The sequence below is a fragment of the Lycorma delicatula genome, chromosome 7 (assembly GCF_047948215.1).
Source record: "Lycorma delicatula isolate Av1 chromosome 7, ASM4794821v1, whole genome shotgun sequence".
NCBI classification, from domain to species: Eukaryota; Metazoa; Arthropoda; class Insecta; order Hemiptera; family Fulgoridae; genus Lycorma; species Lycorma delicatula.
Genome location: NC_134461.1, coordinates 36,305,769 through 36,329,199, shown reverse-complemented (window position 1 = coordinate 36,329,199; position 23,431 = coordinate 36,305,769). Strand labels below are relative to the sequence as shown.

General features: G+C 29.5%; 1 long non-coding RNA gene across 2 annotated transcripts in view; it reads left to right on the top strand.

Annotated features, from left to right (window-relative positions):
- The first annotated feature begins 11,337 nt into the window (after positions 1-11,337).
- LOC142327397 (uncharacterized) overlaps positions 11,338-23,431 on the top strand; it is a 36,957-nt gene continuing 24,863 nt past the window's right edge. Inside the window, exons 1-3 of one of the 2 annotated variants that reach the window (XR_012756977.1) lie at positions 11,338-11,373; positions 14,982-15,106; positions 19,252-19,297. This is a non-coding gene — a long non-coding RNA (uncharacterized LOC142327397). Of the gene's footprint in view, positions 11,374-14,981; positions 15,107-19,251; positions 19,298-23,431 lie in introns of those variants that run through there. The other variant, XR_012756978.1, reaches the window with a different exon arrangement.

Below are 23,431 nucleotides of genomic sequence, written 5' to 3'. Positions count from 1 at the left end.
GACCAAAATATTGCTGGAATTATAAGAAGATGAGGCCTGTCGTATGCTAAACATGTGAAACATTTTTTCACATACAACCATTGTCGTATTGAGTAAATTTGAAGTTTTTCTTAACTTTAAGGAGTAAATCTTTTTTATCCCATACTTAGCATCGGTGAAATCTAACTCCGCCTTCCGGCGTGCCGAGAGGAATTTTTTTTAACTTCTATTCTAATTATTGTCATTTTATTCTTTTACAGATTATATATAAATCTTCTTTTTCTATATTTCAGTTCCATGTCCCTATATTTTCCTATATTTCAGTCCCTATATTTAAAAATTCCAGGTAAGTGACTTTTTTCTTCATAATCATACGTTCTATGACTAGATTGAATGATAAATTTGATTCCCTTATGCTCTTACCCTTTTTATCAGATCGGAACTCATTTAATTCAATTTCATTATATATTCTACTCGCTTGTTGATTAGCTTAGTAAGATGCATGAGATATCAGACATAAGGCAATAGCTCACACAATTCCCTACTTTCTTCGGTAAATTTACAATCACTTTTTTGTTAAAGTGTGAATACTTAACCAATCTCATGAAATCAGTTGCTTTTATTTGGATTTGAATACTAGATCGTGGATACCGGTATTCTTTGATGGTTGGGATTCAATTAACTACAAGTATCAGGAATGGTTGGCCTGAGTTTGTTCAAGACTACAGATTTACCGGTACAGTTAGAGTATACTGATAAATTGCTAATGACTTTAATTGTTGATCCGACTATAAACAAGTATTAAAAAAAAAATGTAATAAAACAAAATTGTAATAGATTTGATCAACTTATTGTTTTACTGACGATCATTTTAAAGCTATTGGGCGAGGATAGTGGGAGAGAAACTAAAATACATTTTTAAAGATTTTGGTACAAGTTCTTGTTGCTCTACTTTTTTCCTGACTTGTTTGTTCATTATAACTTGTATAACTTTATTTACTTTGTAAAACTTTTTTTTTTGGAAAACCAAAAATAAAATAAATATTTGGTTTTATAATTTATTTTTTATCAGCTTTATTTTTTCTATATTTTTCTAGAATAGGGTATACAGTATAAATATTTCGGATGTATGTCTATAATCCATTTTTTGAGTAACTGAAAAGCTTATTTTGTGTTAATAGGAGTTGGATTTTACATTTAGATTACATCTTTATTATGGGCTTCAATTTTTAGTCAATTAAAAAATGGTTTGTGTAATAATTTAAAAAAGTGAAGTTAAATAAAAATTTCAGGGCTGTTCTTGAGAAAACTAAACTTTTTGTTCTTCTCTGGAACCGAAAATTTCTTGCTAATGTAGTAAAATCAACCTACCTCCCAGTGATACATGTTGAATTAATCCAGTAGTGACTGCAGCACAGGAATAGAAATAAATTCTCAAAGGAATTAAAAAATTAAAAAAAAAATAGTATTTTGGAACAGAAAAGCGAAAATTTATCCTTTAGAAGTAAAAATAAAATGATTAAATAAATAATCTGTAATCTCTGTTATCATTTCTGTAATTTTAAGTTTTTATGTATTACGTGGAATAGCTTAAGTACATCAATAAAAAAAAATTGTACATCGAATAAAACGTAATCAAAAATGGACATAAATTAACGAGTAATGAGTAGAGCAAAAGAGGATCAATGGTCAACGTTAAAGTTAAATTATTAATAAAAACATTGAAAAGGATGATATTTACCGCACAACAGTCTCAAGATCATGTACGTGCAACCTTTTCAATCGTCTCACATCCTCACTGTTATCTAATAGGTTAATAGCGAGATAGTTTTCATGCGTGTTAAGTATACAATTTGAGCTTAACCGGTGAATTTCTTCACGAATAGATACATGCTTAGGTAATCTTGAACCTCCTCGTTCTTCACAAAACATGCGCCTCCGATATGTTGTTCAACACTTGTCTCTGGAACCTTTAAATGATGACGTTATTGCTGTTGCTTTGCCGTACCCCAAATTTGAATTCTGTAGGCCTATATTGGCTTTAAAAACGCCTTATATAACAACAGTTTGTTACTTAACGACCACACGGACTTCCTTCCTAGTAACCAGTTCAACCGTTTAAGCTTACTATTTAATCCCTTACTTTCCTCTCCTACGTAATTTTCTATGTTAGGCGGCGTCCAAATGAAGTCCTTTAGGAATGAGAAATGTGTCCGAAATCAGCTGATTTGGAAGTCGAAAGTTCCAGCGTTCAAGTCCTAGTAAAGCCAGCTATTTTTACACGGATTTGAATACTAGATCGTGGATACCGGTGTTCTTTGGTGGTTGGGTTTCAATTAACCACACATCTCAGGTATGGTCGAACTGAGAATGTACAAGACTACACTTCATTCACACTAATACATATCATCCTCATTCATCCTCTGAAGTATTATCTAAACGGTAGTTACCGGAGGCTAAACAGGAAAAAGAAAGGAATGAGGAATGTGAACTCCATCTAGGCAGACTTGTGAGCAGACTCCCCTCCTCATTGCAAACATCACATGACTTAGCAGTATTAACGTTTACCTCTTTCATTTAGCTAGCCATTCACTGAGAAGGTTTAAATCTGCAGTTTTTCCGAAGCTTCTGTTGGGTCAACGTCAACCGCCATAATCGTCGTGTAATCAGCAAAGGACGCAAGAGTTATATAGTCCGTGCTAAGAAGGCCAGAAGTGTAGATTAAATACAAAACCGAGCCAAAAATTGAACCCTACAGTACCCCCGATTTGGTATCAACAAAAAGCCTGATAAAGCCTGATTGTTCATATTTAATCTGTGAGAACCGTCCATCAAAGTAGTTATGTAATATCAAATAATATGGTTGAGGCAGGCTCATCTTAAGCTTGTACAGTAGACCAAGCAACCAAACCTTACTGAAAGCCTGTTGGATATAAAAAAAAAAACTGCCGAGTAATATTCCTTCCAATCTAAACAACCTCTGATAATCAACATTCTATGAGTTTTTTCAACACAGGAGTGCCCACTCAGGAAACCAAATTGGTGGTCAGAAATAACCATCCCTTCTAATAAATTATTATGTTTTGGCAGTAATAAACTTGTTACTTTTAATATATATTTTCTATTTTTAAACGTTGTAATGCATCTAAAATCTATTCTTAGAACAATAAACAGATGTAATGCACGTTTCAAGTTTTTCTTTAAAAGATATTAATTTGTATACCTTTAATATTTGCATATTATTGATTGAAGGTCGAATATTAAAATAAATCCGTAAATTGTAATTATTCAGCCTTCAAGACTGTATTTCTCTCTTGTGGAGAAAGTTTATAGCTTATCGATTTTCGTTGTTTTCTAATTACTATGTAATGCTAAATTATTAAATTAATTTTTAAATTGAGAGTGGGATATATTTCTAGGTATTTCGGTGTTGGGAATGTACCAGAGCGAGTTGTGAGATTTAAAGTAATTTTAATTGGAATATTCTAATTATCTCAATATTGCTGTGAGTTAATATTCTCTAAAGTTCTTCGCCGTACGCCTAGACTTACAAGTTTTTTTGTGTATTATTAATATTTTTATTAATAATTTAATTTTGTTATAAAACTAGTTGTCTAATTGCATTCGTTTGTTATATATAATATTTTTCTTTTTCCAGGTAAACAATCATCTTTTAAATGAAGACGAAGATGTATGTTATTATGTAAGGTTGTGGAATTTGTATCGTTGGTAATTCGTGAAGGGTATGTTTCTTTCTTAAATATAAATGTAACATGTAGATTATTTTATTAGTCTAATTTTATTCATTTGCAGGAAATTGGTAGGAAAAGTGGAAATTAGCCACTTCTCCTAATTTTGCATCATATACTCGTATACAAATGTAAGTGCTGTAATGAATCTTTTTCTCTTTCTGTTTAGTCTCCGGAACTACCGTAAGGTATTACTTCAGAGGATGGATGGGGTTGATATGTTTGAATATAAAAGAAGTGTAGTTTTGTACATTCTCAGGTAGGCCATTCCTGAGATGTGTGGTTAACTGAAACCCAACCACCAAAGAACACCTGTACCCGCGAGTATTGAAATGGTGTAATGAATCTTTTTTTCCCCCTACTCCTCCGGGCCGGGCAGAGTTAAGTAAAACTCAGCCCAGAGGAGTGTCCTTTACTCTAATGGGCTTCCCCACCTACCGGCAGTAAATCCGGCATGGTAGGTCAGCCCCCCGGTTGGATCTTTCCATTCTTTATTGCCCACTCTAATGGGGGTATTCCATTACTGGATTCCCCCCACTGGTATCGGGTCTTTTCGTTGGTATCCCATAATCTAGTCTCCCTTGGAGTCCTCAATCGATCATCGGAACCGGCACACCTCGGCATGCCGGCTCTCCCGATTGGGGCTGTCCAGCCAATCCTACACTAAAACCCTCTTCTTCTACCTTCCGTATCTTTGCGTCGAAGCACCTCCCTCGAGTATTCCTCCAGTTACTCTGCGACGTCAGCATATACGGGACTATATCCTCCGGCTCCAGATTTCCAATATCAGCCCGACTACATTTTTCAATCTATTCCTCACACTTTAAAAGGGTATGCTCAACCGAGTCCCGTTTAGCACAATAGGCACAGTCAGGCCACTCTCTCTTCCCAGTTCCATACAAATAAACTTCAAAATTACCGTGACCATATAATATTTGCGTCAGGTAAAAACTCGTCTCACCAAACCTTCTATTATACCATATTCTTAAATCGGGAATTAATTTCCTCGTCCATCCAGCCTTGACACCCAAGTTCCACCTGACTTGCCACACTCTTAGTATTTCATTTCTACCTTCACCACTGTCACCACGGGCACGCTCAAGAACCAAAAGGTCTATGGGAGGAGTCCCGGCCAGTATACATACCGCGTCATAAGAAGCCGTCCGATATACTGCCACCACTCCGAACAAAGCTCTTCGATGAATTCTCTCTGGTCTGACTCGGTTCCTCTGTATACCAACTGCATTCTTCCAAACAAGCGCGGCATATAACATAATGGAAGAAACCGCCGACATAATGGCTCGACTTTTAGATGCCTGCGATGCAACTTGTGAAGTCATCAGTCGACTTAATGCCAGGTGTAATGAATCTGGGGTTTTTTAAGTATACTTGAATGGCCGTGTCATCACTGAAAGTTGATAGAAATTAAGGTATGTGCAGGAAACTAAAAATGGCGATAAAGCACTTCCCTTAAAATTTTATTTGCAATTGCATTAATTTATTCTGTATTTATTATTATTCTTTCATCATTTTTTATTTAACCTGTTTTAAAGCTTTTCTTTAACTGTTTAAATATCATAATTTGAATTATTTGAGTATAAGTATTATTTTTAATGTAGTTTTACAAGGATTTTTTTGAAACAACCCAACAATTTAAATGATTTTTTTATTAAAAAAAAAAAATTTTATCTGAATTTTAAGATTAAAAAGTTTTACTTTTTATTCCTTAGATAATTTCTTTAATATTAGATAAATCTAATGGGAAAAAAGTTTTTTTTTCTTGTAAAATCTGATTAAAAGACTGACGTAATTTTTTATCGATAAAATACGTGGTTGAAAATAATTCTTTTGTAGCCCGTAGGTGTAGATATAACAATATGATTGGACATGTTTTCAAACAAGAAAATTGAAACAAAATTCTTTTTCAATTCTGTATACAAATAAAATTTATTATATAAACTTGGAAATTTTTAAAAATTATTATTTGTTTTACTGTATAAAACAAAACATTATACTGATAAGTCGCTAATGATTTTAGTTGTTGATGCGATAAAAAAAATTGTTACCATATTTAAATTTTGTTTAAAAACAAATTTATTAATAATTGCATGAAAATGAGCTTAATATGTAATATGAAGTTACCCAACTTGGTAATATAATGAACTATTATTTTATACTAATATTTTGTTTATGAAAAATATAGTTAGCTTAATCAATTTGATAAATAAATTTATTACAAAAGAGTTACGATATGACAAAATATTTTTAAAAATTTGTTACACCTCAGTTAAGCGTATTAAAAAAGCAGTATATTAATTAAAATAAATAAAATTTGTAAAAACTATTTTCCATTTTTTCAGAAAACATTTTTAAAGTTATACGAAAGCAAAAAACAATATATTAGTATACATAAAACGAGTGACCATATGAACAAATCTTTGCTAAGTCGTGTAAAATAAAATTTCTGAATTTTATATAATACATATTTATTTACTTGTGGTTGTTGTAGAAGGAAAAGTTCGGTACACATGGCCGTTTGCATTTTAACAAAGAACACTATTTACATATTTTAATTTATGTGGTCGGTGAAGTTCCCTGTTAACAAAAACCCAGGTTTACTTTTTTTTTTGTTTTTATTTTTTTAATACTATATTTTTAATTTTTATCCTTTCATTGATATTAAATATGTCCAGAGTTTTGTTTGTTCTAATAAGCGCTTCTTTTTTTATTTTACTTTATTATAATTAATTCGATAAATTTAGAATATATTACGTTTACCTTACGCAGAGTGATACCAGCATTATTTTTAAATAACTCAGCTATTCTCCAACACTCCACTATTTCCTACTTCGGCCATTTTATCTGGACGAATGACTTACCTGGTGACAGCATATTAAAATAAAGCGTCTTATCTTGAATATACATATTAAACAAATTTGTAGACTCATTTTACTTTCCCGTTTAGTTTAGTTAGCAATATAACAGAGCTAGAAGGGAAAGTATTGTAATCGATCCAATTTGGGGTTATGCAATTTTCACCGGATCTTGACACATAAGGAACAAAAAAACCGGATGTTAATGTTCGTATGCCTCTAAATCACTTTATATCTCCAATCTACTGGACCGATTTTGACCATACTTGGTCAGATTATTTCTATATATGAAGTATTGATACTATTAAATTTTCAATTAAAAGATCAACGGGGTGAGGCTGTAGAGCAAGGATACTCTCAGTAACTCGAGATTTCACCTGATTAAGATCATATTTTTCTTGTCACATTTATTTTACAATTAAGATATAACAATATCTGCAAAAACAAATTTTACAAAACCGCACCCACACCGCAAAAAAGTGCTTTTGTAGTCGTTTACTATGTTGTGACGTCACAGGTGAGCGGTAGAATTAGATAAATGAATTGTTTAAGGGTAACTCGGTCTGCCTGGTTCTCGAACTCGATCACCAGATTTACTCGGTACCTGGTGCGTTAAGCCTCGCGGCTACATCAGTCTGCCGGCCGTACAAGCAAAATTTGTTCTATGTAAATTGTGAAATTACATTAGTTTAGTTAGTGCCGACCGTGTCCCCTAGTACCGCCACACCCGCGCGAATTAAATACGGTATGCACGCGAGCTTTAGTTAGGATCATTTAATTAAATAAACGAAAAAATATTATATTTAAATAAAATTATAAATATTTTAAATTAAGTTGTGTGTGTATGAGTGTGTAATCCGTGAATCAGAAATAACCCACAGTTGTAGGTTATTCATCTAAAATAAAGCTGTTCAAAAAAAAATAAGTAAAAATTAAAATTAAAAGTAAAAATTTATTTTTAACTTATCTGCTTATATGGTTCTCAGATTTAAAATCTAACGATGACTTCCTTCCAGTCAAAGTTTCTTTATTTAATTAACATTTCCCCATTTTACATCTCCAATCATAGATAAAATTCTAATTTTAAACTTTCTGTTGTAGAAAATGTTATAAAATAGATATTAGAGATTTAAGTTTCAATAGCCGAACTAAATTTACCCGTACTACGTCTTAAATAAATATTTTATTCTGGTCGAAGCATAATAATGCATTATCTAAATCCATATGATTATACAATAAATTATAGGATAAAAAATATAAATATGATTAAAGACAGTAATAGTTATTTAAATCGGGGTTTTTCAAATTGAGCGCAAAACTTTGACAAATTTTGATGGCGAAATTGTTTTTTTTGAAGCTTTAGTTTGTTTTCATTAATTTTTGACCAATTATCATGGAACGCTAAACGCCTCAATAACTTAACAATTCATAAAAATTTATTACATAATTTATCGTTTGTTTAAAAAATTCGAAGAAAATTTTTCGTACTTGATGTTGAAAGACCAGATTACAAAAGAAATACAAGGAGTCAAGAGTACATTGCCGCTGTAAGTGCAAGTATTCGTAAAAATCGAAATTTATTAGTTCTTATCGTTCACAAAAATTTGGCCTTTCTTTAACAACATGTCAGATTTTGCGTCAAAAACTTGGTTTACACCCATATAAGATTCAATTAACTTAAGAATTAAAACTATGGGAACATTCTTTATAGAGACCGTTTGCTGATTGGGCTTTAGAGCAGCTCTAAGTGGATTCAAATTTTCATCAAAAAATTATATTTTCACATGGGGCTCATTTATGGCTTGATGGCTTTGTAAAGAAGCAAGATTGGCGTATCTAGGATGATTCCCATGCTCAAATGATTCAACAGCGACCGTGAAAAAGATCACTGTTTAATGTGAATTTTGGGCTAATGGCATCCTTGAACCATTATTTTTTTTTTAAAAATGAGTAAGAAGATGCTGTTACGGTAAATGGTGATTGCTATCGATCAACGATTCGTGATTTTTGTTTGCAAATTTGGAAAATCTTGATTTGAATAACGCATGGTTTCAACAGGATGGTGCCACATGCCACACAGCTGCTGAAAAAATTCAGTTATTGCGTCAAAAGTATGGTGATTCGATCATTTCACGAAATGGTAACAGTTATCCACCAAAATCATGTGATTTGACTCCCTTAGACTCTTTTCTCTGATGTTAAATCACAAGCCTATAGTAATAAACCACTAATAATTGATGACTTAATAAAATAATCAACACGTTATTAGTGAAATTCAAGTCGATTTGTGCAAAAGAGTCACGCAAAACTTTCTTGATGACTATTATGTCAAGCAAAGCCGTGGAAAAAAAAAATCTGATGTGGACATCACATGAATTCCTTATACGCCTATTAAATTACATGTACTCATTTTTTTAAATTGAAATGTACATAAAATTTTATTTGATTAATAACTTCTGATATCTTTTTTTATTATTGAATTGTAATTTTTTTTAAATCACAGGTTAATAATTATTAATAAATCAATATATTTAAATTAAAATTTTTTTTTTTAAATATATGTATATGAAGTCGGTTCCAACCGATGTGCCTTCCCCTTATAAGATCCAAATATTTCATTAATTAAAACTTTATTTGGCTATAACTCTGGAACCAATGAAAATACGTACCACTTATGATGTATTGTTGAAAATCTCTTAATGAGGGCTTATTATTGCAGTTAAAAAACAAGTCCAAAATTCAAATGTTTTTGGATTTTGAGCTTTTTTGAACACTTTTGGTCCAGTCGATTACAATCAAAAGGGGAGAGCAAGGGCACAACTAGATGTTACAAAAAAAAAAAACAGTCCTAATTCCAAAATTTCACCATTCTACGGCTCATAGTTTATGAGTTAGGCGAGATACGTACGTACGTACGTACGAAACTAGTCAAAATGGATTCAGGGATGGTCAAAATGGATATTTCCGTTGAAATCTGAAAACCGAAATTTTTCGCGATTACAACACTTTCTTTACTTCGTACAAGGAAGCAAAAATTGGTTGATATTACACATATTTTTTGTTTTATTCCAATCTTACTTTTTGTACTGAAAATGAAAGACCCTCTTTACAATCATGTGATATTATATTAAGGAAATAAATTATAGATAAATAATTGCTAAAAAATAATTCACAGTTCAGTTAGCGCTTTTGAAATTTATTTTGAACCTTATTTACATATACCCGTACGTTTAACGGGAAGTAGATAAATCGTTTTTTTTTTGTTTTTTTTTTGCTTTTTCAATTAATATTGTTTAGAATTCATCGGCAGAGTAATAAAAAAGTTTCCATAACAATAAATCCTCTAATTTTATTAAAAAATAAATTTGTGGAAGGATTTTCAGATGGTACGGCAATTTATTAAAAATGGCAACGAGAACGTAATAAGGCTCTTTCATATAAACTGAAGTATTATGCTGCGTTTTATAAAAACATTTCGGTTGTTTGGTTTGGTAGAAAAATCACTTCTTTTTAACAAAGATTGCACATTCTTAAATACAAACATAAGCATAAGTTGACGTAATTTAATTTTCTAAATATTGGTCTACATAATTCGTAATTTGGGAGCCAGATGTTTATCTGAGAGCACTTTTTTGTATTTTAAAAACTAATTCTGATTTTTTGAGGGGTCCCCTAGAGAAGGCGATATATTTTATATAGGAATATATGTAGGTATAATAAATATTTAATAATGATGACCAGCTTTGCGTAAGGCATTTCAGAGGAGAACGGTTTGACTTTGTTTGTAACAAAATCAATTTCATCATATCTTGAAGCGAGAATCTAAATTTTTCATAGTTATTTTTTTTAAAAGGTGAAATTTCAACTACTTGTTTACGGTTGGTAAGGTATGACTTTAATCAGTTAAATAAATAACGTTAAACGGTTAAACAGCTCCTCCAATACAACATATAACAATTTTATTAAAAAAATAAATTCAGATGTCCATATCGATTGTTTTACCATCGTTTAAACCATTACCATGATAAAAAATGTTTAAACAAATAAATTTTTTAAAATTTCTAATGAAGAAGATTCCTGCTTCATCTTTTTTACAGTTTTCAAATAAAAAATTTGGTAGATTCCTCAGATATCTGACTAGTTAATCCTTTCGTACCGACAATAGGGAGTTAAATTTTTAGTATAACTATTTAAAAAATATTCTATGATACGAAATTTTAAATTAAAGTATTATGTATGATTATTCCCCTCCTCAAGAAAGGTGTGACATTTAATTTACAAAACATTTTGGCCAATTTCGGTATGCCCGTATTTTTTAAACTACTTTTAACAAAATTTATGAAAAATCTATTTTCAACATTTCTTAAAAAACAACCCATTAATAAACTTTCAGCGTGGTTTTAGGAAAAAGTTATTTACTGATGTAGCAGCCATTTGCCAGTTTTTAAATAATTATTTTGCCTCACATTTTTTTTATTTACAGTCGGTTCCAAATTAGGAACCTCAAGTAAATCGTATTACAAAAAGGTACATAATGAGGGATTTCAAACGAAAACCCTCAATAAAACGTACATATATATAAAGTACATACATACATATATAAAGTTCATATGTATAAACACACTCGCACTGAATAAGACCACATATGTACAAGAGTTTACATAGTTGTAATGAAAAACAAACAAAAGAAATTTATAACGTCATTAAACAGTAGACAAATAACAGACATAAACTCATAGAGATAATGGAAAGAGGTTACGCTTCTCATCAAGGTATAGAAAATAAAATTTAAACTATTAATAATATTTTTAGATTTAAAATATTTAAAAATTTGAAGATGTAAAAAAAGATTACATCTTTAATTTTTTGCGATTCCAGTAAAGCATTTGATCTAATTCTAAATTTTATACTGATAAAAACTTAGTAACTACAATGGAAAGCAGAGCTTTCTGTGATAAATAATTTTGAAAATACATTGGCTAATGTTATTTTCAAAAAGTAACTTTTTAGTCCAACCAATGAAAATTGGTTAGACTAAAAAATGAAAAAATCATGAAAAATGTTTAACTGATGCCTTGATTAACGAAAATGAACGTAATTCTTTAGTTGAACTACATAACATTACTGAAAACTAAGAGCATGTAGAATTCTCTGTGATTAAATACTAAAATATAAAACCATAATATAATCACTATTTTTAAAGATATAGTTTTATTTTTACGAATTAAAATGATAACTTTATTCCTTATTTCAAAAATTAATTGTGAAAAGATCCAGGTGTTCTCATACTTTCGCTACATAACATTGTTTATGAATTTTTCTTTTTTTTATCCAAAGAATTTGAAGATAGACACTTTATCTTGATCAAAATATCTAAGTTTTACATGATTATAAAAAAAACCTATTTCTCAGCGTTTGAAAAACTACGTAATCTATAGAATTCTTATTCTTTATACGGGAGTATTAAATAAAAAAAATCTGATGTGGACACCATATAACTTCCTTGTACGCCTATTAAATTATATATACATATTTTTTAATGTACATTCACTAATAACTTCTGATTATTTTTTTCATTTTTTATTTTTATTGAATTATTATTTATTGTAATTTTTTTTTACAATCAGAGGTTAATAATTACTAATAGATCAATATATTTAAATTTAAAAAAGGAAAATGAAATAAGGAAGAAAATGTTGCATACCAAAAAAATAAACAGAAAGAAAATGTTTTACAAATAAAAAAAAAGAATAAAAAGATTAAGAGAAGGTGATAAATATAAAGAGTAAGAAAATGTTAAGAATAAAAAGATTAAGAGACAATGATGAATATAAGGAGAGAGAAAATTTGAAAACTAGAGAACGTGTACACAAATTAAGATCTGATGAATTATATCAAACCAAAGAGCGATTGAATGATTGGCAAAAAACAAATAAACGAAATAATAATCAACTCCGACTTAGGGAGAATATTGTCCGACAATATCAGAGTAATGAACTGCAAGATAAGAATTTTTTGTAATTTATTAAAGATAGGGCATGTATGCCACAGTGTATATATTGTTCTTGTGAGGGTCAATTTTTCAGTCATTCTATAGTTAACTTTAATGTAGATAAAATGAAACAGAAATTCCAGAATAATTAAAATTAAACTTGAATATTCAAAAATAATACGATTCTAAATTATAATTTCCAATTAATATTAAATAATCAGATATTTCACCAAATCTATTACATACCCACATATGTACTAATGCTTATTAAATAATATATACACATTTTTAGAAGTACATAAAATTTTATTTCTTAATAACTTCTGATTTTTTTCGTATTTTATTATTATTATTGAATAATTATTTATTGTAAAACCTTTTTTACAGTCACGGATTAATAATTATTAGAGAATTAATATACTTTAATTAAAAAAAAGTTAAAAAACAAATTAAAAAAAAAGATGAAATCTGATTCGAACCGATATACCTTCCGCTTGTATGATACAAATATTTCGTTAATTAAAATTTTATTTGCCTATAACTCTGGAACCAATGAAAATAACTACCACTTATGATATATCGATGAAAAGCTCTCAATAAGGGCTTATTACTGCAGTTAAGAAAAAGTCCAAAATCCAAGTGTTTTTGGAATTTGGGCTCTTTTGGATACTTTTGGTTCAGTCGATTGCAATCAAAAGAGGATTTGCACAACTAGATTAGAACAGTCCTAAATCCAAAATTTCAACATACTACGGCTAATCGTTTTTGAGTTATGCGAGATACAAACGTACGTACGTACGAAACTAGTTAAAATGGATTCAGGGATGGTCAAAATGGATATTTTCGTTGAAATCTGAAAACCAAAATTTTTCGTGATCATAATACTTACTTTACTTCGTACAAGGAAGTAAAAAAAACAACACGAAATTATTTAATTTATTTTAAATAATTCAGACGACTGACTTATTTAGGAACTATTGTTTTTTAAAGGATGGACGATCAAACTGGCGTAAATTAGTATAGTCTCTTTTAAAATTAGAAAAGAAAATATTTATTAAATGTTAAATTTTCAGCAAAGATTTTTATGATATATTGTAAGATGTATAATGGTACAATATGATATACGCGTACAAAGTGTATTGTTGCAATAAAAATTCCAAAAAAAAATTTAATAATTTACTAATTAACCCATCATTTTAATATTTAAAGAATGAAAATCGTAACGAAATGATTTCTTTTAAAATGATAGATCGTTAATTTTTTTTATTTCTTGAAATTTAATTTAAAAAAAAATTATTGTTAGCAAATTATGTCTTACTGTCAACTATTATAAAAGAATGTGAGATAGGAAGGAAAAACCCTTTCCCAATTATTATTATTGTTGTTACAATCCTGAGTCCTGAAGGAAGAATCGATTATGTAGCGCTTATCAGGATCACGTCCTGACTGACGTAGCAGTTGTGGGGAAGCTTTGTGTGTAATATTCTTGTATAGCACTTTTGCTTCGCACTTATTCTTTCACTCTTTTACCATACATATCGTTATCTCTTTTTTTTCTCTCACTTTCCCCCTTATCTTTCATCATATATGGCTTCTCTTTCCTAAAATACCTCTCGACCAATCACCCTTCAAAAATAACTACTCTTAATTTATCTATTTTCGTTTAATTGATTTTCTATTTATCACGAATTTCTGTTATTCTATTTCCGTTAGGCTGTAAATTCGATTGTCTTTATTTTTTGATGATAAATTGTCCTTTTTATTTCCATTACTAATTTCACTTTTTATATTCGGAAATTAAAAGGTACTTTTAAAATTATTTCAGATAATCTTATAAATATCTACAGATTATACTTATTTTTAAACAGTTTTTTCGTGATTTGACCTGTGACACCATTAAAAATTTCCTACAGTTTTTTTTTTAATAATATAATTAAGGAAAATTAAATGTAATAAACTCTGTTACAGTTATAAAACCTATATTGATTTGATGATATATTTTATTTTTATGTAAACATTTCAAGTATTCGATTTTTATATTCTACTTTATATAACTAAAAGACAATCTTCGTTTTGTATGTGGCCTAATAATTCAAAAACAACTGAACCGATTATGCTGATAATTTAACATTATATTTGTCCAGGGAGTGTTTGCATCTTAATAATTACATAATATTTAATATTGGACACATAATATTTTTAACACATAATTAATGTCTGAGAAAGTCGATATTGACATAAACAACGATCGATATAGGCAATGACAATCGACATACACGATATCTTTTGATTTATACAACATTAAATTTAGTAAAAGTTTTAAGTCATCTATTTATGATTAGGTTTTTTTGTGATTTAATAGTTTTTTTCTTTTTTTGGTTTATATAGTAGAGAGTTTGGTGAGGTTTGAAATGTGGTAAACACTTCAGGGGTCACAAGAAGAAAGAAAATCAATAGTGAATTAATATTGTACAATTTATTGTTTTCGTAATATTTCCCGCTTCATTGTTTACGTAAGTTACAAAAAATTAAAAAAAAAAAAAAACGTAAATTATAATATTAATATTTATGTAGTAGATAAAACATTAATAATTTAAAAATAAGCACGGGCGATAATTTAAAAATAACCGCAGTGGTGATGCTAGTGATAAAAGATGTGATGTCATTTTCATATTAAAAATATTTTTCTGCAAAAATTCAAGTGAAAATATTGAAACTGCGATGGCAACAACCGGAAAAACAATTTAATAGAATAAACAGAAATTGTTTGACATTCAAGTTGGTTCCCTTGAATAAAAAAAAATTCCTTTCGGCACGCCGGAAGGCGGAGGTAGATTTCTTCGGTGCTAAATGGGAGAAAAAAAAATTTCTGGCTTAAAGTTAAGAAAAATTTCAAATTTATTACGACAATGGTTGCATGTGAAAAAAGTTTCACATATTTAGCATACCAGCCCAATCTTACAATTCCAGCAAAACTCTGGTCATCCCTTGCTGTAAGGGTTGGCTATATCAAAAATTGTTCAGACAAAATTTTTAGGTAATGTTCAGAGGATTAGCGACCAGTTTAAACCGATTGGATACTGTGCCTATTAAGGAAGGTATCATTTTTTTTTGTCTTCGAACCCTATTTTTTCCACTCCGTGGTCAATGGTTGGTGATAACAAAAAATGTTACTTAATAAGTTTAACTTTAAACTTTACTTTAAAATTAAAGTTTAGTTTTAAATATTACTTTAATAAGTTTTAGGCCCTTATTTAAAGAATAGTAGGAACTTTAAATGAATTCGATATTTTACTTTCTAAAAAAAAGAAAATTATAACAATATCTTGTTTTTTTCAAAAAAGCCTCCCATTTCCACCACCATGGTCTGATTTTGGCAGTTAACGAATTTGACCGGTATTTTGGGACGAGTTATTTTTAAGGAACAATTTGAAAGTGATTGGCGCAAAATTACGGCATTTGTCGTGTCCACAAGAAACTGAAATAAATATATATAGATATATAAATGAACTTTTGAGCTGACGGTGGTTTTGGGGTCTGGGGGATGTGAAACGCGAAGATATGTCGACATTTTCCGGAAGTCGAATCATGATACCCATTACAATAGGTAGGCAGCTTTCTTATGAAATCTACCAAATATCACCTCTACGAAAAGTTTTTTTTATAATTATAAACCTTTTTGTTTATTTCAAAATATCGGCTCCACTTGAACCGTATACCATGGAAGAACAGCGTGCTGCGATAACATTTTTATTTTTTTGAACGTGTAAATCTGGGCGAAATTCATCACGGTTATAAAACAGTATGGTAATAAGTGTACTTACCACGAAAAATGTTATTAATGGATTAAACAGTTTAAATCGTACAGAACAAGTATCACCGATTTTCATCATAGTGGAAGACCAGGAAAAGTTTCGATTAACGCTTTGAAAAATTGCATTAATGATCTCACTCACAAGTATAGACATAAAGAATTTGGAAAACTGTAAAATTTTTGGACGAGTATCGATATTGTCCATTTCATCATCCCTGATAAATCGAATTACCGCAAACGTGTTCGAGGTAGATTCCAAGACAATCGACTTAAAATCATAAAGACACCCGAATTCACAATTGTACGGAACTAAATCGTTGGTTTTTAGCGGAAGATAAAGCTTTTTTAGGTGGTATCTGTGATATCACTGGAATAAGAAAGCTTGGGACACGTATAGATGAAGTAATAATAACTCGCGCGCGCGTGCGTATATATATATACATATTTATATACCGAAGAATGTTTAAAAAATGCATAAAAGAATGCATTAAAAAGAATTTTTACGAGATGCAAAAAGAATAATACGATTTTCTGTTTATTTTTCGTCAATTTCGCTTCAATAAAAACCCGATTTTTAAAAGCTTTTAATTTATTTTTTACTGGATGTATTTACATTAATTTTTTTCAGAATTACATTTTCTACAAGTATTTTTAATAAATATTCCGAATTTATTAGTCATTTAACAAAGCTATTGTACTACACACCTAAAAACAACTTGTTTTTCGACACCAAATTTTGTGTTTTATGTCGGATATCACAAAGACTATTAGAGTTACAGTTCTGGAACCTATTTTATCCTCTTTTCCTGCTCAAATTACATAAGAAACCACCAACTTTATTCCTTCCTAAGTATTACTGTAGGGCTTCTTTTTATTAGAAGAGCTGAAAATCGGGCGAAATATTTATATCGGGCGAAAACGTTTCGAGTTACGGCTTACAATCTTTCGTTTTTTTGTTAGTCTGACAATTTTTTTTGATCCATTTATCTATTCCTAAGTTGAAATTTAAACCTGTATGGCACTCATTGATTTGAAAAAATGAGGGTCAATTTGATCACAATAAAATACATAAAATTTTACCTAATGGAATATTAATCGATAAAATTAATATCTGTGGAGCTAGTAGTGATTAAAACATTTAAATGGTAGCCTTTATGAAACTTTCAAGATTATTTATTTTGTAGAATATGTTTTTGGGTATATATATACCAATTTTTTTTTAAATTGCTTAATCCATTCTTAAAAAATACAATTTTATTGAAAAAAACAAAAACAAAATGTCGGCTAAAAGGAAAATGAAACGGAATAGGATATTTGTCCATATGGACTTTATTGTTATTATTTCCTTGCACGAAGTAAAGGAAGTATTGTGAACGCGAAAAATTTCGGTTTCCAGATTTCAACGGAAATATCCATTTTGACCATCCCTGTATCCATTTGGATTAGTTTCGGTGTGACGTCTATACGTATGTATGTATACGTACAGACGTATACATACATACGTACATATCTGTCATAACAGAAACGATTAGCCGTGGGATATTGAAATTTTGGATTTAGCGCTGTTGTAACATCTAGTTGCACACCTCCCCTTTTTTTTTGCAATCGACTGAACTAAAAGTGTCCAAAACAGCCCAAAATCCCCCAAAAAATTGGATTTTGGACTCTTTCTTAACTGCAATAATTAACCGTCATTGATAGCTTTTCAAGATATAAGTGGTACTTATTTTCATTGGTTACAGAGATATAGCCAAATAAAATTTTATTAATGAAATATTTGGATCTTACAAGGGGAAGGCACATCGGTTCGAATGAGACTTCATGTCTTTTTTTTATTTTAAATCTTTTTTTTAAATTTAAATGTAATACTTATTTATTAATAATTATTTACCTCTGATTATAAAAGTTTTTACGATAAATAATAATTCAGTAATAATAATAATAATAATAATAATAATAATAATAATAATATCAGAAGTTACTAATGAGATAGAATTTTATGTACTTTTCATTTTAGAAAAAATGTGTGTATATAATTTAATAGGCGTATAAGAAAATCATGCGGTGTTCACATCAGTTTTTTTTTTATATCCTAAATCAGTATCTTAAATTTAGTCAGTGTCCTCGGAACACTGTATATATATTTCCACATTTCTACACCACACAAAGTCTTACTCAAGTTCAGTTCCGGTTTTTAACACTCAAGTTCAGTTCCAGTTTCTCTATATTTCTTGACTTATTTCATCAAGATGTAGTCTCTCTTGGTTTCGTTTCCCAGACGGATAGCGATTTTTAGGCCTATCCATGTTTTAAATAAATAAAACTATAAAATTTTAAAATAAAATTAACGTAAAAATATAAATAATGCGAATAAAAAAAAATAAAAAATAATAGTTTGAAAGGTAATAGAAATAATACGTTTTCAATTGAATTAATAAAACATTTTGTTAGAAATCTTCATTTTACTAGTAGAATTAAAAAAATTATTATCTGTTTTATTTCTGTATTCGTTTACTTAGTTTAATTAATTAATTAATTTTTTTAAATATATGTTTCTTTTTTAGAAAAGCATATTTATAAACAAAAACATTTTAACAAAAGTCAATTAACCTAAAATTTTGGTATTTATTTCAATTTAATTAATTTTTTTTACTCATTAAAAATATAAGTAATATTATTCGATATTTTCTAAAAAAGATATAATAATATTATTCGATATTTTCTAATCCTTTTATACGTATTTTTACAAAATACGTATAAAAGGATCAATATTTTAAAGAAATAAAAAAAAAGTCTTTTATGATTTGAAATAAGTCACATTAATCATGAATTTTTCTTTTCCAGTCATCTCTTCGCAGCAACAAAATGACATCTAATTGTAATTAATAAGACTGTTGAATAATATTTAAATTAAATGACTAATTTTAACAGAAAAATTTGTATATTATTGTTTTATATCTTATGTATATTTATCCATCTACATTTATAAAGTATTATGACGTAAAAAAAAAATATGGCTTATAACCTAAATATGCTTGTTTTCCAGCTACTACCGTGTCAGGGTGTGTGTGTGTTTAGGCAAATGCAATTACCCCTAATGGCTTGCCTGGTCTGACGTAATTGCAGATGTAGATCTTATCTTCAATAAGTGTAAATGTACCGGTAAACATTAGTCTGGAACATACTCATGTCGACCACTCCTGAGACGTATGGTTAATTGAAACCCAACCACTAAAGAACACCGGTATCCACAGTGTAGCATTAAGATCATTATAAAAGCAAATGCCTATACATTACAAGGACTCAAGTCTTACAATTCTCTACTTTGAAAATTAGTTGATTTTGTGATAACGAGTTTAGCCACTAGTCTAACCCGGCAGGTTTATAACCTAAATATAATAAATAATATCCTTTTTTCCATATGGATAAAAATATACGTAGATATGTATTTACATGACTATGTGTTTGTATGTGCGTGCCTTTTTTTTAAAATTAAGATTATGTTCCTGATTTTATGAAAAATAATAAGACTGGATGTAAGAAATATTTATACAAAAGATAATCTGATGTAATATCATATATATTATTTACCGGCCTCCATGGCGTGTTTAGTAGCATCTCGGCATTTAATTCGGATTCACGAGTTCGAATCCTAGTCAATCGTGGCATTTTCTCATGCGCTACAGAATTGCCATTTGAAAAAAATGTATTATTTGCTTTATAATTTCAAAACTTGGTTATAATGTGGTGTCAAATTAGTATGTAAGATTTTAACTTCGCTATTTGTTTATTTATTCACATTATGTACACAACAATTTTCTAACCGACAGAGGAATATAATTACGATAGAAGGTAAAAAACGGCTCATCGTCATGTTTCTTCAGGCATTTATTTAATTAGCTTTACATCGAATCTTAATGTTGTTATATGAAGATTATGATAAGTTATAAGATTATTTTTCAACCTCCTTGGAGTTGTTAATCTGATATATTTAAATGTTTAAAAATATAACAAAATTATTTTTATAATATCTTGTTTATTTGTGAAATGATATTATTTTAGTCGTGCTATTTATATGCTGTATTCGAAATTACCTTGCGCATTATATCGATACTTATGCATCAAGTTGAAGTGGTTAAAGGAATTTCAGGCTGGCTCCTTACAGTCCAGGTATGCTGCATTTTTCTACACCGTACATTTTACATCAATTAAATATCTTATACAATAAAAGCTTCATAAAAATCAGTAAAGAAGAATGTTTACCAATAAACTAAAAGAAGTTTTCTTGGTGAAATATTGCATGCCTTTTGAATTATATGTGAACGGTCCAATTTACCAAATATTTGAATTATGCTAGATTGTGCAGTCATGAATTCAGTCTAAAATATATTTGCTTTTTATAAATAAAATGGATTGTAGATATATATATAACTCATTTTTGTTAATTTTTTAAAATAATATAACTATGGTTTTTAATATTAGTTATTTTGTTTTAATGAAAGTTATAGCGGATATATATATATTAATAACGTAACCAAGATGAAAATTATTTTAATTATTTTAAACGTTAAAAAATGTATTTTCTATTACACAGGTGAAAGGTAAATGCTTTGTTAGGCCTTATATTAAAAATTATCATACTGTTTCAATTTTTTGTCGTAAAATGTAGAAAAAAAATGATTTAAAAATATTTTTACACAGTATCTTTGTGTTACCATGTAAGTTTACTACTGTTTTACGCCTCCGGGAATACGAAAAGAGGAAAAACAAAACGGCAGAAGAATAGTAGGAATAAGAAGAATGTGAAAATAGAAATAGAAAAGAAAAGGTAATGGACGTAGAAGAGCCCGTAGGATTATGAGGAGTAAACAATGAACAGGACCTGAAACAATGGCGTTCTTTCGGATTTTTTTCTCTGATGACGTAGAAAGAGTACGCAGTGTTTACTGTGTATAAAGAGACTTAATAAAACAATTTTAAACCATTTTCATCACCAAGACCGTAATGAAATGATTTACACGATGAAAATAACATTAAAAAGAAATTTTAAAGTATAAGTAAAAGTAAATAATATTCAGGTTAGGAGTTTATTGGAATATCATTTTTTTTATTTTATAAAGATACGAAATTTTTGTAGTATTGGTTAAATAAAGTGCTATTTTAAATTTTATATAATAAAAAAAGTACGTAGATACAGTCTTAAAAAAATTATTTACAATCAACTTCTACAAAATACAATGATAAATTCTATTAAAGTTTACAAACTTTGAAAATCATTCAAACTCACAATCATAAACTATGTAGTAACAAACTAACTGTAGAACGGCAGTATGAAAAAAAGTCACATGACTCGTATAAAAATTTAAATATTTTCAAAAATAATAAGCTTGTTAAATAAGAACAATTTTTTATTTATTTTTTTAATTTTCCAGCAGTGTTTAATTAACAATCTGTTCCAGTATACTGGAACCATAAGTAAATTTTAATACAAAAAAACGACATAGTGAAATCCTTCAAAAAACTGTATATATATTCATATGTATACATATCTTTTACAGTATGCATAAATGTGTAATAAACATTGTACACAAAAGATGAATCCAAAGATCAATGATAAAGTTTCCAACTATAAAAACCACAGAAAAAACCAAAAAATCTTATCAGTCATTCAAAGAATAACTAATCAAACTAAGAAACAGTAAAACAATTCAAAGAATCAACAAAAGTAAGTGACGAAACGAAATGAAGAATTTTGACGATGCACATCCTAGAGTAGCTGATTCATTTCAAATTTTGAAGAACTTACAGATCTAATATATGCAGTCGCTTTAGGCATCTTACATCTTCGCTATTACCTAGCAGGTTAATAGTGAGCCTGCTATTAATCTGCTAACTTTAACTGAACATGTTCTGTCATGTTGACAGAACATGTTCTGTCTCATGTTTGTTCTGTCTCATTTTGTATCTTGTACCGAATCGCCGTATCTCCTCTAAAACGTTGTCAATCCCAGGTTATCGTGTATTTCTATGTTTTCTGCAAACCACGGCGCTTGCCTTATATTTCTCAATAGGTTTTTCTGGAATCACTGTACGATTTCGATGTTATTCTTGCTTGTCTTACACCATAGTTGAATTTCGTAGGTCCAAATCGGTTTCAGGAACGCTGAGTACAGCAATTGGTTGTTAGGAAATGATAGTTGCGACCCCCTGCCTAACAACCAGTACCTCTCCCTGAACTTAATTTTAAGCTGCGTCCTTTACTTCTTGATATGAATCCTCCACGTCAGACTAAAATCCAGATGAAGTCCTAGGTGTCGCACGCTGTTAGCATGCGAGATTTAAACACCATTAAATTGAACTCGCGGGAAGTCACCCCTCTTCATCGCAAACGTAAGATGCATAAATTAGATTCACTAGAGTTCACAGTTTAGCAGAAGCTACGATAGGGTCAGCATCTACAGTCAGGATCGCCGTATAAAATTACACAATTTACTTGTGTAAATTGTGGTTCATGGTTACATTTACTTAGTATTTCTTTTATTTTTCTGTTTAGCTTCCGGAACCACCGTAAGGTATTACTTAAGAGGATGAATGAGGATGATATGTATGAATGTAAATGAAGTGTAATCTTGTACAGTCTGAGGTCGACCATTTTTGAGATATGTGGTTACTTAAAACCGGTTAAGGACACCGGTATCCACGATCTAGTATTCACATCCGTATAAAAGCAACTAAATAAATTTCTTTTATTTAGAAAAATAAACCTAAATACTATCCGTTGAATATGAAAAGAAATTTGATGAAACTTTGAAATAATTAATAATTAAGTGGTAGAGGTCACTAATTATTCCGGTATGATGAAGTAGTTATTTCAGTCAATCAATCTCTGCGTCTTGCTTGTCAAGATAAACATTCAAACTTAGCTGTCCAAACGTTCAAACATCCAGATGTTACTAAAGTTGTCATCTCTCTATTCAGATGTATTTCACTAACATAAAGCCGTCATTTTAGAAACAAATTTGTG